Consider the following 18807-nt stretch of genomic DNA (forward strand, 5'->3'; position numbering starts at 1 on the left):
TCAGCCAACAATAGCCCCTGAGATTCCTGCTCTGTTCAGCTCAGAATTCCCTTCCCCAAGGCTGGAGGGGCCGACCCAAGTCTCAGAAGGCAGAGAAATGCTCAGAAACAGCCCCAGCCGCCCCCCCCCCCCCAGCCACACAAGAGCCCACGTCAGAGATTCTTCATTACATTGACCCATTTTATAGGCGAGGAAACTGAGGCCCTGCAAAATCCAACGCATATGATTGGCAAAGCCAGGTCTTGGTCCTACACCCCAGCGAGGTGCCTGTGATCTACTGCCACCACGAACCTGGGTCTGTCTCGTCTTCCCAGCAAGAGCCACCACAGGAGCTGATTCATCTCTGGGCTTGGTGAGCAGCCCGGCACCCGGCCCGGCGCACACCGAGCACCCCGTCAATATTGGTTTTATTGGTTTACAGTCGATCCCCTCTTCAAGATGCCTCGAGCTGAGGAACCCGAGTTGGCTGGGGTGGGGTGAGGAGAAGGGCCTCATCTTCGTCTGAAGTGAGTCATGAAGTTGATAATTTTACAAGAGGCCTAAAGAGCTCTTAATCTCCTGCCTTCAGACACGGGCGAGGAAGAGACTTTGCATCCCAAATGCACACATTACAGTGGACCATGTTGGTGGCCTGCTTGGGCCCCTGAGTCACCTGCAGCTCCCACACCCGGGATGCCTGCTACAGAGCTCGGGGCCACCTCTTCTGCACCCGAGCCCCAGGAGGAGAGGGAGCAACGGTCCCCACATTTGTACACATCACTTTGCTCTGAGCGGGAGCTGGAGCTGCCTGGTATCAGGTACAAAGGGCCAGCTACTTGGCCACAGGCAGGGAAAACCCCGGGGGTGCAGGGCACGTCCCAGAGATCTGCATGAGTCAGTCTGAGGCTCCGGCTAAGCCTGCTTCCTGCTTCTGCCCCTTTCTTCTGTCTCAGCCCAAGACCCACAATGCAATGTGTGCTCCCAGCGGGGGCCTGGTCTGAGCTCCCTCCGTCCCTCGGGTTCCCTCCCCTGTGACCTTGACCATCAGTAATGTTTGGGCAACTTCAAAGTCACCGGGGGCCCATCTGACCCCCAAGTCCTTATTGGGAAACTGATGGCCAGAAAGGGACTGTGACTTATCCAAGGTCACTCGGGAGTATTTGTCACAGTCGGGTGGCACCCCCTGCCTCCTGATCTCCTTTGTGGTCCTGGCACTGCCTGGTGGCTGGTTCAGCCGCCCAGCCAGGGCTTCGGCTCTCTCCAGAAAGTTCTGCTGTGTCAACTCTGCAGCAGCCTCCTAGAGGCCAGGGGAGCTGGTGGGGAGACTGGCAGGGTGGCTGGACCAAGCTCCGTGACCTCGGGCAGGTCTTTTGTTGAACTAGAAGAAACCCATTAGAAGTTCATCAAATAATAATTGCCGATGCTTCTGTCAGGCACTATGCCTGAGCGCTTTTAATTTTATTTAATCCTCACAATTCTATGAGTTGGATACTTGGGTTCTGCCCATTTTACAGGTCGTAGGATGAAGGCACAGAGAAGTTAAGAAACTTGGTCACACAGCTAAGAAGTGGTGGGGCAGGAGTTGGAGCCTGTGCTTTAAATTCCTCCTTGGACTGTGGACTTTGTTGTTTGTTTTAAGCTGCTCTTTATTATGCACCCACTGCATATGGGCACTCTGCTGGGCATGTAATACATAAGTTCACTGACTCTTCACAAGGGTTCTGGGAGGAGGGTATTCTCTTGCTTATAGTTTCAGACAAGAAACAAGGGTTCTATGAGGCCCACTGTAACTGACCCAGGAGACAAACAGGAACCCTGGTTTGTCCCCATCAGCCGGGTGTCCTGTCCTAAGCTCTTTTGAAGTTTTCTTATTGACGGTACCTTGTTGGGCCCATGTGGCACTGACAGTAAGATGCATTAGTATGTCATAGATATTTAAGAAGAAAAAAGGTGTAGTTGGTTCCACTGTGAAGTGTCACCAGTTCTAAGGGACACCCTGGTTCCTGAGATGTCAAAGCATGCAATTTGGAACTTACACAGTTCACTATCATCTCAGCACCTTGACACGGCAGGCCTGACTACTGTCCCCATCTCTCACAAGGGAGAAGCAAGACTTGGAGACAAAGGACATACGGCGGGTTGGTGGCCAGGCCTCAGATTTGAATCCCAGCAGCCTGTGTCCAGCCCTTGTCCCTAAACACTGTGCTAGATCCCTGCTAAGCCAGGCCCACGTGGGAAGTGTGCTCAGCCCTGGGCACAGACGACAGCTCTTGGGAAGGCCCAGGCACCTGGAATCTGTGGCCTTGGTCTGGGTGAGCTCATGCCCTCACTCAGTGTGGGCCAGGGGACAGCCTGAAATGACTGCCTAGCAGCCCCCTCCACGGCCTCCCGGGCTCAGCTCTTTGTGCCACCCTGGGGCCCTGACCCAGCCAGGCAGGAGTGAGGCTGAGATGAACTCATCCCCTGGGCAGCCAGATGTGGTCCAGGGGAGCAGCCCTGACCACGGAAAAGCCGTCAGAGGATAGAAAACCGTCTCTGGATGGGGCACAGGGGACACCCGTTTCCTTCCTTCAAAGTTTCATGGTGCCTGGACCCAGAATGGGGTCATCCATTCACAGCCTTCTCCCACGGGCATTTACCAACCCCAAGTTCCGACAGCATCCAGAGCGTGGGAGGCAGCGAGGTGGGTCTTTGCAAAATTCAAATCTGCCCTCTTTGGACTAGGATTTGCCCCTTCTGAGGCCATCTGAGATGCTCAGAAGCAAGACAGAAGCTTGACCTATTTCAAATGCCTGTTATGATTGAGGTCCCATTCAAGATAGTTTCCTATCTGTCAACTGAGGTCAGACACAGTCTTTTGAGGCAGGTTTCTTCGACCCTTCTTTACATACAAGGATGCTGAGCTCAGAGAAGCAAAGCCACTGGCCCAAGGTCACACTGCAATAAACACTGGTGTTAGCATTTAAATTCAAGTCTTCTGATGACATTTTAGCACTGGTGTCTCTGGCCCTGAGCCAAGCCCTTCCTGTGTATGACTTCACCACATCCTCACACAACAACGTCCAGTCGTCGTCCCTTGGTATCTTTGGGGAGTTGGTTTCAGGACCCCTCATGGATGCCCAAATCCCCGGATGCTCAAGCCTCTTATATAAAGTGGCATAATATTTGCATGGAACACATTTGCACACAGTCCTGCAGACCTGAAATCATCTCTAGATTCCTTAGAATACCTAATGCAACGTGAATGTTATGTGAATAGTTGTTCTACTGTAATATGCAGGAAATAAGGACAAGAAAAAAATATCTGTACGGTTTAGTACAGATGCAATATTTTTGGACAGTATTTTTTTTGTGTGTGTGTGTGTATGTGCGTTCTTGGTTGAATGGACAGATGCAGAACCCGTGGAGAAGAGAAGGCAGACCATAAAAAGAAAACCAAGACAGCCCCCATTTAACAGGTGAGGAAACCGGCTCAGGGGTGGGCACCTGACCTTCTGAAACCCTGTGGCCTCTTACAATGACCAGTCATGAGGCGAAGCGGGGGTGGGGGGTTATTAATACTGTCCCCATTTTATGGAGGAGCAAACTGAGGTTAAGTCACTCATTTAACCACGTGCAGCTACTGAATGGTAGCGCTACTTATTAGGAAGCGGCTTGGAACAAGCCATCTCCCTCCCACACAGCAAGTGAAAAAACATTTGTAAAGTGCTTGAGGACATGCTTTAACTCCTCGTGAGGACTATTATGATTAGTATTTGGGAACTTGGCAATTACCCCACAAGGTCAGTGCAGCACCCCCACTCCCCAGATGAGGATACTGAGGTTCACAGAGAGTCAGCAGCAGAGATTCTTAGGAAGGAACTGTATCTTTCCACCCTCTGCCATGTGTTGGTCTCCTGGGCCCAAGGCAGGCTGCTCCCACACCTCGAGCTCCCCCACCTGCCTTCAGCTCTCCTTGCTGGGGCCTTGGAGCCTGCTAGGCCCTGGGTTTTGCTGGGCTAGTTTGGGTTCCCACAGGCCCCTGGGCACCCCTCAGCAAAGCCCCCAAATGGTGGAAAGAAGGCGCACCAGAGACCTAGGTTCAAATCCCAGCCCTTGCTGTGGGACCTGAACATGGTTTCTTTTTACAGGTGACAGTGAGGGAGAAGAGAGGCACTGAAAGGGTCTTAGTAGCCGCAAGACATTCAATAAATGTTAGTAACCGCAGCGGGAGAGGCAGTGTCCCCTCCTGCATTCATGGAACCTCGGAATCTGACCTTATTTGGAAACAGGGACTTTGCAGAAGCAATTAGTTAAGCTCTTGAGACAAAGTCATCTGAGATTTGGATGGTCCTAAATCCAATGACAAGTGTCCTTATAAGAAGAAGAAAGGACACAGGGACACACACAGAAAATACGGTGGCATGAAGATGGAGGTAGAGAGTGGCCTGATGCATCTATGAGCCAAGGAACGCCAGGGTGTGCCCACCCGTGCCAGAGGCAGGGGAGATGCAAGGGATGGCTTCTCTCCTCAAGTGTCCAGAGGGGACTGACCCTGGTTGGCCCCTGACTTCCAGAACCGCGAGACCATACGTCCCTGCTCTAAGCATCCAGTTGGTGGTAATTTGTCGCGGCAGCCACCAACTGCCATAGCCTTCACTGTGGTACTGCAGGCTCGCAGCGTCTCAGACCCTTCACCAAACAGGCCAGCTGTCCTCAGCAAGGACACCCCCTTCTACAAGGGGACAGCTTGAGGCCACTTGCCACCAGCTCAAGCTCACCTGCCAGTGGCTAAGCAGGTCTGGTGGGGACCCAGCTAGGCCAAGGCTTGCTTCCCCGTACCTTGGGACCTCTGAGCATCAGGGCCCCAACCTGCCCACCTGAGACCTGGCAGTGTAGCCCCCACCCCCAGCCTTGGCCCCTGGTCACTCCTCTGGACTGCTCTGGCCCTGCAGAGGTTTCCTGGCTGTACACAATGCTTCTAAGACCTTAAAAACCCTCCTGCTTCCATCCCAGGGTTCTCCACTGGAGACCAGGGCAAAGCCTTTAGCACACTGCCTCGTGGCAGGTCTTTGTGGAAGTTTTTATCTGTAGCATCATCCTTTTTTGGGCAAGGGGTAATCCTACAGTAATCCTCTGAAGCAGGCAGTTTAGGTACAATGTTCCCATTTTACAGATCCCCAAACTGAGGCTTAAAGAGGTAAAGGGACTAGCTTCGAGGCCCTGGGCTCCCCCTCAGCGAAGGTGGGTCTCCAACTCACACCTTCTGATTCTCCATCCAGACACATTCTGGTCTCCAAGGCTTCCATTTGCTGGGCCATAAATAGGCACCACACCCTGAGCTCAGCACTGCAAGTCTGTTACTTCTCCGTTTTGCCTCACGTCAGCCTGAGAAGCGGATTCTGTTACCCCAGGGTCTAGATGGGACTGAGGCCCCACCCCACTGTCTCCAACACCAGATCTGGTCCCGTTTCCCATCCACCACCAGCTCCTACTTGAGGAGTAAAGCCAGCCTGTGTCTGTCCAGGGGGACTGTCTCCCTGCTGGGAGAAATCCCTGCAGGTTCAAGGTTCTGGCCCTGAAGAGGAGAGCAGGGTACAACGGGCAACCAGATTCTGAGTAAAATCTGCACCTCGCTTCCCACATGGCTCCTTGTGCTCCGGGTCGGGGAGCAGTCATTTTTCCCAGAGTCACAGGGCTGGGAAGAGGGATTCCCGGACCTGAACCCCAAGGTCCACGCTGAGGACCAAGATCCAGGCCTGCTGGGGAGGCAGCTCCCTTTGAATGAGAGAGGTTAGGGGTGGGGAGGGGCTGGTGAGCGGGAGATGAGTTTCCACCTCACTCTGCCATTGTCTTCGCAGGAGACTCGGTTTCCCCAGGTGTGACAGGTCTGGGTCCCTGTCAAGGCGATCTCATTCCAAATCCCCTCAGCTCCCTGGGGGAGAAGGGTGGAAACCTCCCAGCAACCGAGAACATGTAGCTCGGGACTTCCGGAGTTACGAGGGGAGGCCCAGCACCTGTCCCACTAGGTGACCGCTAGGGCTTGAGACTCATCAGCCCCTTTCTTCCTCTCCTGACCTTGGGGTTGGCCATGTCCAGCAGCAAGATGCTCCCCTGCTCTAGCTCCAAGTCCTCATGCCAACACAACTTTGAGCATAGCACTCTACAGTGACCAAGGCTCCAGGACAATTAAGGGATAAGGAACAGACTCATGTGGCCACAGGTGAGGAGACTGGGGTACATGCAGGGAACTCAAATGACTTGCCCAAGGTCACACAGCTGGTCAGGAGCAGAGGCTGGGGCTGGGGGACTCATTTTTTGATCTGGAGTCAAACGCCTGGTAGGGACCCACACAGGCCCCTGCCACTTTTTGCCTGGGACCACGAGAACTTGGCAAGAACCCAGTGCTTCAGGGAACACGGCGTGACCTTGGAAAAGTCCTTTCATTTGGGTGGGCTTTGGTTGCCCTCTGAAAGATAGAACTTCAGAATGCAGGTGTCTGCTTTGGATTTCTGAGTGAAGTGGTGGCAGAGCGGTCTAGCTACGGAGGACAGGATGGCAGCTGCTTGTAGTTAGATCTGCCTACCACACCAGGACACCCTCTGTACCCCTGCTTAGAGTTTTGCCCCCAAATTCCAAGTTCTCCGTCTACTGGTTCCCAAGATGTTGGAACTGGCCTTATCCCAGAAGGTCTAAGTGGGTAGACCTGACTTCTACTTCACTTCTGCCACTTTCCTGCTGTGTGACCTTGAGTGAGTGACTTCATGTGTCTGGACCCAGCTTCCTCGTCTGGGACATGGGGATGACAGCACTGTGGGCGGTCCTCTGGAGGTGGCATGTGCAAATCAATGAGCTCGAAGAATCCTAACTGGGCTTCTTCCCAGGTCCCCTGACCCCTACCTGTGGCTGGGTGAGGAGGAGGGAGAGGGGACAGTGGGAGAGGAGACGCAGGGGCCAGCACATGGCACCAGCCACAGACAGCTTTTTGCCCTTCTGGATCTGGAGAGGACCATGAGGGATGCTGGAGGCATCCCAGGCCCCAGCTCTTAGAGACCCCACACTAGCGGGCCAGTTCCTGGTGCCAGGAAGGGGTCAGCCTGGCTTCTGGTGTTTGGGCCGTGCATGGGCAGCAGCTGCGCCCGCCCCCTCCCTGGTCTCCTTTCCAACTCCAAGCAGTGATCTCTGCAGAACATCAATAACCCGAGATGGCCTTGCTGAGCCCCACCTCAGCTCCCCGGGAACGTGGGCTGGCCCGCCCTTGAGGCCTGTGTGATCCTGTGGGGGCCACATGGAACCCAGCATCCCTCTGTCCTCCTGGAGAGTCCCCTAAGGGGCCTCTCCCCAGTGCCCAGCAAGCCACCTGCACTCCCAGAAGCTGAGGGGTGTGTGTATGCACGCAGCATCTGCAGAGGTGCTGCAGCTGTGTGCCTGTGGCCGTCGTGTTGCTTGCACAACTGACATTCACCTGTGGGCACATTCCAGCATGCGGTGCACCTGCCAGTGCAGGGACAGGCATGCAGATGGCACTTGAAGCTCCACATGTGTGTGCCTGTTGTTTTCACACCTGGGTCAGCCCTCACACCAGCACACGCATTGGTGGCTGCTGCTGCTGCAGAGTTCCATGTGCAGCCTGCTGCATCCTGTGAGGGCTGCAAGCGGGTGTGAGCAGCCCAAGTTCACAGGTGTGTGTGTGTGTGTGTGTGTGCTCGTGAGCGTGCAAGTTGAATTTGCGTGTGCTGTGTTCTGCATGCAAGCATGTGGCAGTCAGGGATGTGGGCTGTACTTGCAGGTGCTGGGGTGTATTTGTGAGCGCAGGCATTGTGTGGGTGCTATCCTTGTATCTGTGGGTCTGAGTGCATCTGTGGACATGCATGTGTCCTGATGTGAACGCCACTGGGGGTGTGAAGGTGGCTTAGGTAACGCGGGCCATCGGTATCTTTCCTGGATCCTCCGTCTCTCAGGAGGGCTCCCCAGAGCTGCAGACCCTTTTTGCCACGGCTCCTTCAAGGAAGTTAGCAGGCGGAGGCCCCACAGCCTGCCTGTGCTCCAAGCCCCCTCCTACTGCTCACGTCAAAGGAGAATTTCTCCGGATGGCGCCCGCTGCTCCTGGAAATGCCCCAAACGTCAGCTCTGCCGCCTCCCAGCAATTTGGAGAACCATGCAGGAGAGAAGGGGAGCCCCTTCCGCACGGAGTAGCGTCACTCCAAGACCCTCTGCCCGCCAGCTCGCCTGCTCACTTATCCTTCTGAAGGTCGAGTCAGGTGGAGCCTCTTCGTGGGGGCCCCCAGGGCTCCCCCAGGGCTCCTGGGACCCTTGTCTGATTGGGGCAGGCCAGCCACAGAGACCCCTCCCCATGAAACCTGGGTGAGCAGCGGACAGCTACGGTGTGGAACAGCCACTTCGCTTAAAGGGGGTGGCTGCAGGTAGTAGCCCACCCACTGCAAGTCCTGAACCCCTTGGCTGCATTTCCTGACCCTGCAGGGGGCAGGGAGGAGCCCCAGGTGTCCTAAAGCTCAGCCAGATACCACAGAGGCTAGCGAGGAACTGGGCTTCCGGGGCCAAAAGTGCCAACTCCACCACCCAGCATGACTGCTGCAAAATGGCCAGGCCACCCCATTCCTACCCACCCTGCTGCCATGGAGGGAACTTGGGGACACGTCCCCGGCACCACATGCACCTGCTGGCCTGACCGAGTGACCCGGCAGGCACACAGCAGCCCACCCCAGCAAGGAGACCCTTCATAGGAGCCTCCCGCTGCCTCTTTCCTGGGTCCCTGGCCAGGGTGGGCAGGGGGCACCCTCCTGTCCTCTTCCTCTCCCTGGGACTAGGCTGAGAGAGGAGGACCTTGCTCCCCCGCCACCACCACCAGCTTGCTAGCCCTTGCATAACATCCTTTGAGGGGCATTTGCAGTCCAGAGGCTGCCGGAATCTACCTGAGACTCCAGGCATCCGCTCCACTCCTCCGAGGCCCTCCTGCTCGGGGTCCCCAGCATTCCAGCCCCCCCCAACCCCCAACGTACAGACCCTCACACTCGTGTCTCCCCCAGCGGCGGCTCCCCAGGCAGCCTCAGCGGCCGCCAGATAAACAAGCCCTGCTCCCCCCTCCCCTCCACACTGCCACCACCGCCGCCGCCACCACCACCCTCAGCAGTGACAAAAAAAAAAAAAAAATCAAATGAAATGAAACAAAATAAAAAATGGGTGCGGGAGGAAGGGGAGAGCGGAGTGGGGCGCTTTTTTATTTTTTATTTGCTCATGCCGGGGAGGGGGGATGCCGGTACTTACTTGGCTACGAAAATCACCACCAATCCTGCACGGCTTCCAGGCGGGCAGCCCCGTAATCGCGGTGCGGCAGCTGGTGCCGCGGCTGAGCCCAGCCGGCGTGCCCGGGTCCCTCTGCAGACTGTACCATCCTGCCCGAGCGGCTGGGGGGGCGGGGGGCGGAGGCGCGGCGCCGGCTCTAGGAGAGCATCGCGCCCGCAGAATGCAATCCCGGGGGAGGCGGAGGCCGCCCTCGGCTGCCGGAGGCTGGGGGAGGGCTGCGGGGCGGGCGGCCGCTGGGGGCGCTGGGGGCGGAGAGTGCGGGGCCTGGGGGTGGGGGGGTGTGGACCGAACCACCGCCGTGTTGTTGGCGGTTTGGATTCCTCCCGTGGGAGCCGGAGGAACCAAAGCTGGCAGAGTCCCAGGAATATGCCCGCTCCCCAGGAGCAAGAGGGAATGTCAAGGGCATGGGGAGGGGAGCAGGGGGGCTGAGCGCGAGAGGAAGGGGTCCCCCAGAGTGGTGGAAGGAGAAGTGGGAGCAGAGCTGGGGGGACAACCGGTTTGGGCTTTAAATAGCCCCCAAGTCATCCTTTACTTTCTGGGGACTCTTAGGTTGGGCAGGGGCTCTGGTTCCCCCCTCTTTGTGGCCGGGATGCCCCCAGACCTGGGGGCAAAGGTCGCCTGGGCGAGAAGCGGAGAAGCGGACTGAACACAGCCTAAATCCGTCTGTGGCTGCAGGGCTCCTGGAGCAGAGCCTGCCGCCAGCTCCCTGCGGCCACCTCAACATTCCCTCTGCAACCTGCCACCCAACTGTGTGTGCACCCCACCTGCCCTGGGAGGGGGCCAGGACTGGCAGTAGACCCCTTCAGAGGGTCATTCTGTGGCTGCCAGGGGCCGACCAGGAGGGATATACGCATGTGCCTGTACTTCCACGTAATCTGCAGGGACATCTGTGTCAAGTTGGGGGCTGGCTGCTCTGGGGGGCTGGCCATGCCTGGGGACCCCAGGGATCCCCTAATGAGGAATCTGGAAGAATGGAACCCCCAGCCAGCTACCCACTTCTTCCTGTCTGGTCTCTGGTACGTCTCTGCCCATTTAATTCTGGGCAGGTGGGATCACCACCCTAGGAGCAAGTTGGGAGGTGAGGGTGGGAAAGGGGCGTCTCCATCATTCCAAACCCCCCTGCATTGCCCTGTCCCCCTTTCCCAGGGGTGCTGTGCTGGAGGGAGGGCACAGAAGGTGGAGAACCTTCAGGATGAGTGTCTTGTGGCACCTGTCAGTGTGGAGGGCGTGCATGGCGGGGGGGATGGGGCAGGGTGGGGGCTGCCCCAGGAGCCAGTCCCAGGCTGAGGCAGCTCCTTCTCCTGCTCCCATCCTTTGCCCACCTATGAGCTGCCCGCCCAAGCGTCCCGAGCTGCCGCTCCATCCCTGGGCTGGCACAGAATATCAATTTGTCTCGTTAAGCTGAAAGTCTGCACTGCACCAAAATCAGAACCCGGCCGTGTGCGGAGGGGCCGCGGGAGGGAGGGCACCAGGAGCGCCCGCGCAGGGCCCACCAGCAGGACCTGCCGACGGCCCATTTCTGCTCAGCCCCCAGCCCCACCCAAGGGTCCCATCTGCCCCTGGCAGTGGCTTCAGTGTACACAGGATGCTGAGAAGCTAGGGATGCTGAGCCCTAGGTTGTCAGTCAAGGTTCTGGGCAGGGCTGTGGTCACAAACCAGGGAAGGTCTCCTGCTGGGGTTCCTTCAGAGCAGCCCAGGACCCCGTCAGAGAGACCCCTGCCCCCACACCAACAGCCAGAGCCTGGCAGTTTCCAGAGCAGCCTCATCCTGGGGTGTAGGAGGGAGAATTCTACCCTTTTGCAGGGGCAGATGGGGGGATCTGAATAGCAAACCTTCCACGTGGACTTCCAAGTTGGCTCCATCCCTGATCAGCCCCTTCCCCAGAGGCCCAGGGCCAGGTCAGGCGCCACCCCCTACCCAGGCCTGCAGACAGTGCTAATTCCCACCGTGGGACCAAGGAAGGGTGCTCTGGGACGGCTGTGATGAGGATGGGCAAAGGGCAGGGGGTGAAAGGCCCTGCGGCTCACACCTGGCCAAGCAAACATGCCTATGCCAGGAATGGCACCATTATTAGTGCACCACCTTTGCCAACTGTGTTCTCTAAGTACAAAACAAATAGCCCCAGAAGTATCCCATTATGAGCCACCACCCTTCATCAATACGACCCCTCTGGGCCCAGCACCCTTGACAGTTTGTCAAGACCACCTGCCAGACAGTAAACCATTTCATTCTTACAAGTACTGTGGGCACCCAGATGAGCAGGCCCTGTGTGGCTCAGAAGAGTGTGGTGGTGAGGGTGAGTCTGCACAGCCAGTGAGGGGTAGACTACATGTGTGACCGAGGTGGTTTCCAGCCCAGGGTTCCCTGTGAGGGAAGGCCAGTTGGGTGAGAGCTGGCTAGGAGCCCCATATTTGTCCACTTGGAAGACTGTGTCCTGTCTGCCCAGTGGGCTGGGCCTCACCAATAAGGTACCAATAGCCAAGCTCTGAGGCCCTAGCACTGGCCCCAGGCCAAGATCCCATCTCCTTGGCATCCAAGTCCATCCTTCAGTAATGCACGCTACCTATCTGCAGAAGCAGCCCAAGTGTTGAGTAGCATAGTGTGCAGGTGTTTCCTAGAATATACATACTCTGCCTCTAGGCCTATGAACTCCTATTGATCCTTCAAAGTCCAACTCAAATGCCCCTTTGCTGGATAGTCCTTCCTGATTTCGCAAACTGAGTGGGCTCCTGCCTCTGTCCTAGGTCTGACCAGCATGGCCTCCATGCCTGTCTCTCTCGGCTATGACTACATTGGATGTCTCCAGGGTCTCAGGTGCTACCTCCCAGCAAGTGGTAGGTACCACAGTCAAGGCTTGAAGAGTTTGCTTCCATGTGATTTTGAGTCACCAAGTGCTAGACCCAGAAGGACCGTGAAGCATGCATACTCAATCCTCCCATTTTACAGGTGAACAAACAGAGGTCTCAAGAAAAAGCTATTTGCCTAAAGTCATTCTGAAGGCTGGACTGGCCACAGGCACCCATCTGCTGTCCCTGCCCTGCCTCTTCCTGCAGCACTCATATGTGGGTCATCTGACCTGTCCTTCCAGGATATGTTGGGGGACTGGGCGGGCAGAGGTGTTGGGAAATCAGACAAACAATGGCGCTAGTGTTGCAACTCTGGGAAGGTTGGAAACGACAGGTCAGGGTCATTCACGAGGAAGAGGGAGGAAGAGGCAGGGGCCAGCCAGCAGGTCACTGACAGTTCTGTGTCCAGTCTGATTTGGCTCAGGGTGGGCACACTGAGGGTCAGGCTTGGGGAAAGGTACGGGAAATTGGGGAAAAGGGGCGGGGGAGCCAGTCTCATCTGGTTTTCGGACAGTATTTAGTTGGCCAGATCCTGTTTTGTCCCCTCGGAAGAGATCTTGGGGCTGGGGCACAGGGCTAGGGTGGAGAGCTGGGGCCAGTCTGCTGGGGCACCACTGCCCAGGAGAGATGGACGAGGTAGGTACGGACAGGTCTGAGGGAGGAGGATGGGACACAGGCAGAGGCCGGCAGCGTCCCTCTATGAGACACGGGCTCTGGGTTTCCTGGCTTCTTACAGGAAGCACAGGGAGGGGGCTCACCCACACTTACTTTTTTTTTTTCTTGGCTCTGGGTCTTGAGACATGTGGGCAGAGGTCCTTGGCCGCTCTTGGGTGGGGTTGGCAGCTGCCACAAAGAGCTGCTAAGTGGCCCCTCAGGGACAAAGTCCTTACCCTTCAAATCTCTCTTCTAACCTCCTTGGATCACCCTTGGGTCTGTGGGCATTTCCCTGTTTTACAGAAGAGGAAATGGAGACCTGGAGACCTCAAGGATTTGCTCAGAGTTCCAGAGCCAGTGAGGGCTAGAGCTGAGAGAGATCAGTTCTGCCCCGTGCAAGCCCCAGGCCCTTCCCTCTGCTCCTGCCCGAAGTGACCCAAGTCTGAGGCAACCATTCAGGATCTCCTAGGTCCGTGACTTTGAGGAGCTGTGGCCACACGCTACAGGAGACCGATGGCCTAGCTTGTCCCAGATCTCCCCTCCAGCTGAACGGGAGCCCCAGACCTACTCCTAGGCCAGCCAAGGCCCCAAATTCCCTTAGCCAACCAGGTCTGGGGTGGGGACTTGTGGCCTCCAGGCCTGGGTTCCACTCCTAATCCCCGTTTCATGATGTGTGACTTTGGGCAAATGACTTGATGTCCGAGTCCCAATTTTCTCATTTGCAAAATGGGCACCATACTGCCTATTTGTAAATTAGGGGTGTTAACAGAAGAGCATGGGTGGGGTTCCCCAGAAGGCCTCTGGGAAAATGCTGGGGGCTGGTTCTCTTCCAGCCCTTCCTCTCTGTATATGATGGTTCTTGGTTACCATCAGGCCCCCAAATGTCCCCTCCTGCCATTGGTTCTTGTTTCCTCAGTGAGGAGGTGCAGGCCTGGCTTCTGGTGAATTCCAGACAGCCACCGTTCAGGTCAACAGGGCCTTCTGCATGGTGCCCAGTGCGTGGACTTCGCACAACCCTGAGAGGTAGGTCCTCCTTTATCCCCATTTTACAGATTAGGAAACTGAGGCACAGCAAGGTAGCTGTGGGCATGTCTCCAGGGGTCAGAAAGCAGCCCCAGGAGAGCCCACTCCAGCCTCCCACCTGGACAGGGCAAGTATGTGGTGATGGTTGCCTCTGCCTCCCTTTTGGGAGGCCAGAGACCAAGGTCAAGGGTTTGAGTTCACACAGCTGCTGCAAATGGAGCCTGTGAGGCCAAGAAGAGAGCTGGGCCCTTCCCTCCTGGGAGGACAGACAGCCTGGGGGATCAGGAGCATCTGGGAGGACTGCCTGGGGGAGGCTGCCTCTTCCAGTCTCATCCTGCTACCCCTGCAGGCTAATGCCACCTTGTCACATCTCACACCTCCTGTCACGGCCCATTCCCATCCAGCCACCCTGCCTCCTCTGCTCTTCCACTACTGACCCACCCCCTGCAGCTTTAGTGCGGGCTCTAAATCCCCTTAAACCCTTTTTTTTGGCTGCCCTGTGTCATTCAGCGTAAGTCCCAAATGCCTCATGACTGTCTCAGACCCGTCCCTCTTCCCTCTGCCCCACACCAGCCTCCACTGCTCTCAAGCACACTCTTGTGTTTCCACACCTCTGGGTCTTGGCACGCCGCTGCCAGGAATCCCTTCCTTCCCCACACTTCTGCCCAGCAAACTCCTACTCATCCATCAAGAGCCTGCTCCAGCAGCTACTCCTTCATGATTACCCCACCAATGCCTTGCCCCCCAATCAGAATTTGTCTTAATTAACTTTTTTTTTTTTAAATTAGTAATGGGAATTAACCCAGAGGCACTAAACTGCTGAGCCACATCCCCAGTCCTTTTTTTTTGAGACAGGGCCTCACTAAGTTGCTGAGGCTGACCTTGAACTTGCAATCCTCCTGCCTCAATCTTCTGAGTTGCTGGGATTACAGGCATGCACCACGGTACCTGGCTCTGTGTGTCTGTCCCTCTGGGTAAGGGATTCCTAGTGGACAGGAAATAGTCTCAGTTGCCTGTGGTACCCCCAGCATTGGGCGCAGAGTCTCAATTATTTTTATTGGTTGAACTCATGCGTATAGGTTTGTTGAATGAAAAACCAGCCTCCTCCCTAGTAGTTTTGAACTGTGTTTGCATCTCTGTAGCTTTGGAAATGTTTTTTGGAGTCACTGAGGAGTCCTGGCCTAGGATTTGCTATTTTCTGAACCTATGAATGACCTTTGGGAAGAGCAGAAAGTAACCCCCACTTCACTCAAATACTCGTGCTCAGAGATGTCCTAACTGGAGTTAGGATGTTTGAGTCCAGGGTTGGATTCCTGGCAAGATGAGCACTCAGAGAGGAGTCCCTGTCCCTAAATGCTCCCTCTCAGTTACCTATGGCCTGACATTCCACCATTAGTGATTCATTTCTTTGGATCATTTCTTTGGATCACCCTGGAGGTGCGGCATTGTGCTGGACCCTTGAGTTGACATTTAAGTGTGTCTGTGCTACTTCTCCTTCTGGAAGGAAGGAAGAAACAGAAGGGGTGGGGGTATGAATAAGACTGGAGGACTGGACACTACTGGGATCATTAGGGATCAAATAGCCACCTCAGTCTCTGTCCCGTCTGAATAGCACAGAGGCCACATAGTGTCTTCTGAGCATGCTCACACCCCCCACACCCTCAACAGCCCCGCTATGTGGAGTGTCACTACCATCTTACCCAAGAGGAAACTGAGCTTAGAGAGGGAGGTGACCAGCCCAGATTGACAGAGCAGGAACCAGCATCAGAACTCAGCCTGGCCTGGGCTGCTCAGGTGCAGGGGCCACTGGCTCACCCCTTACTGGTGTCCAGATGGCTGGGGCTCTCAGAGCCACCTCAGCTCTTCCTTGCCACTCAGGCCCCACTCTCTGGGACCCAGGGTGGCCCTCGTGCCTCTTTGTCCTCCACTGCACGGGCAGCAGGGACCCAGGCGTGGGTGCAGAGAGCACGGGAGCTGGGGCTGATGGCCTTCCACAGAGCCCTGCTCCAGCTGATGGGCTGTGTTGACTTTGGACAAGCTCCTCAACCTCTGGGGCCTCAGGCTCCTCATCTGTAAAATGGGCAGGATGCTGTGTGCCGCCTGCCTCTCCATCTGCTCATTTGTTCAACAAATACCCATCGAGCACCTTGTACCCAGCTTCTGTGATGTGTGCTAAGAAGACGGTGCAGAAAGAAAAGCCCCTGGTTCTTGCTCTCAGGAGGGGTTACAGACAGATGTGAAATGAAATGATCAGGCAAATCAGGGTGTATTTACAGAGGGCTCTAAGACACCATGGAAGAGGCCATGGGCAAGTTCAGAAGGAGACCGGATGCCTCCGCAAGAGCAGCAGGAACCATAGAGGGTCTCCCAAGGGGGTCATGACTGAGTAGGGCCTGAAGGCCGAGCATAAGCTCACCAGGTAAAAGGAGGGGGTGGTTTCTTGATGCTGAGAATGACATGTGCAAAGGCCCTGAGGCTGGGAAGAACTTAGGAATTCAGAAGAAATGGAAAGGAGGCCTGAATGATAGAAGGAGAGAGTAGGAAAGGGGCAGAAGAGGGGCTGGAGCCAGGCACCCGAAGTCCTGTGATCAATTTATAGATTCCCATTAGAATTGCACACCAAGGTCAGCCACACCGCAGTCACCTCCCACCTTCAATAGGCATTGACCGAAAAATTACGCGTGTCAAGTGCTCTTTGTTTAGGGTTTCCCACACATGGACTCTTTTAATTCTCCCCAAGACCCTTTAAGGTCATTCTGGTCACCATTCTCCACGGTGAGATGGAGGCACAGAGAGATCAGGTGACTTGGTCAAGGTGGTCGCGCTGGTGAGTGTACTTGGGATTTGAATTCTGAGACCCTTCCTGTGCTTCATTTCCCTACTCTGGGTCTGGGTCCTGTTTGGGTCCTGCCAGGGGGTCCAGTGAATGGCCCTGGGGAGCAGGGCAGAGAGGAGGTGGGATGGGGGCCAGAGCTGGGCCTGGAGGGGAGGTCAGGCAGGAACTGGCTACCCTCAGGAGACCGGGATGCCAATGCGGCCTTGCTAAGTTCCTTGAGGTCATGCCCACGGGAGTATTGCACATGCTCCCCAGAGGCTGCTGGGGCCCAGAAACTTCTGGAAAGTCCTTCTTGGATGCGCATTTGAGCTAGTTTATGGAGATAGGCTTTCATGTCCCTTCAGCTAGTCCTACTCTTCCATTTTACAGATGGGGTCCCAGAGCCCAGACAGGGGTCACCTCCTGCCATGGACACAGCAAAGCCAGGGTTGGGAGGTGAGGGCTTACAGCCCTTCAACCACATAAGGAACACTCCTGTTACTCTATGGGGCCTCCTTGCTCATAACCCACCCATACCAGATGTGCTGTCTCCCTGGGCGGCCCCCTCTGCAGGCCCTGTGTGGATGAGGATCCCCAAAGGCTGGGCCAGCTCTCTCACTAGCCCACCAGCAGGCAGCCCAGGAGGTGAGAGGAGCACTGGGCCAGCCCAGCAGAGGTGGGTCAAACTGTGGGGGACAGGAAACACTTGGACCTCTTCCCTCCAGTCCTCCTGACCCGCCAACCCCCCAAAGCTGGTTTGCAATGACCAAATAAAAGCAGGACATGGGACGCTCTTGCAAACAAAACAGCTTCTCAGATATAAGGTGGTATTTCTTTGTGGGGGGCCATGGAACATAAAGCAGGGTCTTGGGGATCAGAGAGAAGTAGGATTGAACCCCAGCTCTGTCACATGTTAGTAAGGTGCATTATTGAGCTGGGCACAGTGCCAATTTGAACTTTAGTTTCTACACCTGTGCAAGGGGAATAATGATATCTGGCTCTCTGGGAGTTCTGGGAGGCATGAATGACTGATGTGTTTGTTTATGGCACGTAGTAGGTGCTCAGCCAAGTCTAGCTTGCTTCTCTATCGTCTCTATTCTGCAAAGGCAGGAATGCTTTCAAGTTACAGGGCATCTAGTCTTTGGCTTCAAACAAAATTAAAGAGAACTTCAGGGTAGCATTGATTCATTCTCCTGCGTTAATTGAGCACCTATTACATGCCTAGTGGTGGGAGACAGACTCAAGCTTGGCAGAAAGACATTCAGTTGCAAAGAAGGACAGGGAGGAAGGAGGGTTTGTGGAGCTCTGTGGGCTGTTGAGGGGTGTATCTGCCCTGAGAAGAGGGGAAGGTCACATTCCTATTTTGATCCTTCCCTGAAAGGGTATCTGCAACCTCCCAGGACCTCCCCCAATGGTGACAACGATCTCCCTGTGACTTGGTGGAAGCTCTCAACTGCCAGAGCCATAGATGAGCTCACCCATTGGCCTCCTTGACAATTGAACCCCTTCACCTTTCTAAGCCTCATTTCTGTCAATCACATGCCGCTCATAGGTACCTCAGGCCTGAGAATGAACTGAGATGCTGCCTGTAAAATTTTTCTCTGTCATGTTATATGCACCACAAATAGTCTTTTAAAAATTACTCACAAGGCCTTCCTCTGTTCCTTGAAAGTAGCAGGCCACAAGTAACTCCATTTTGTGGTGTGGCTTCGAGCGTTCTGGAATTGCTGGCCCTGGCTCACAGAGTCAGCCGAGCACATCAGTGACCTCATACCGAGCTTCCACTCTGCTTCCATGGGACTGTTGACCCACAGAGACTGGCCAACACCATAAACCAGGACACCCACCCCCAGAGAGCCTGCTGTTAGCCATGTTCCAGCACAACACAGAGCCTGGGCAGGACCTCCACACAGCTGCCTGGAGCCCACTACCTTCCGGGTCTCAGGGCCCTTTTCTGCCCTGATTCCCTCCATCTCCTCCCTCCGGGAGATGGCTGCCCTGGCCCTGGTTCTCATCTCAGTGATGCCGATTTCTCTTATCTCTCCTGCCACTGACTGCTGATGGTCACTACTTTTCCTAAAGGGATTTCAGTGTCAGATGAGGTGAACCTGTCCTTCCTTCTGCCTGTGTGGCACTGGACAAGTTACTAGACCTCTCGGAGCCCCAAAAGCAATAACAGCAGTATTT

This window comes from Urocitellus parryii, chromosome 16 (assembly GCF_045843805.1).
Source record: "Urocitellus parryii isolate mUroPar1 chromosome 16, mUroPar1.hap1, whole genome shotgun sequence".
NCBI classification, from domain to species: domain Eukaryota; kingdom Metazoa; phylum Chordata; class Mammalia; order Rodentia; family Sciuridae; genus Urocitellus; species Urocitellus parryii.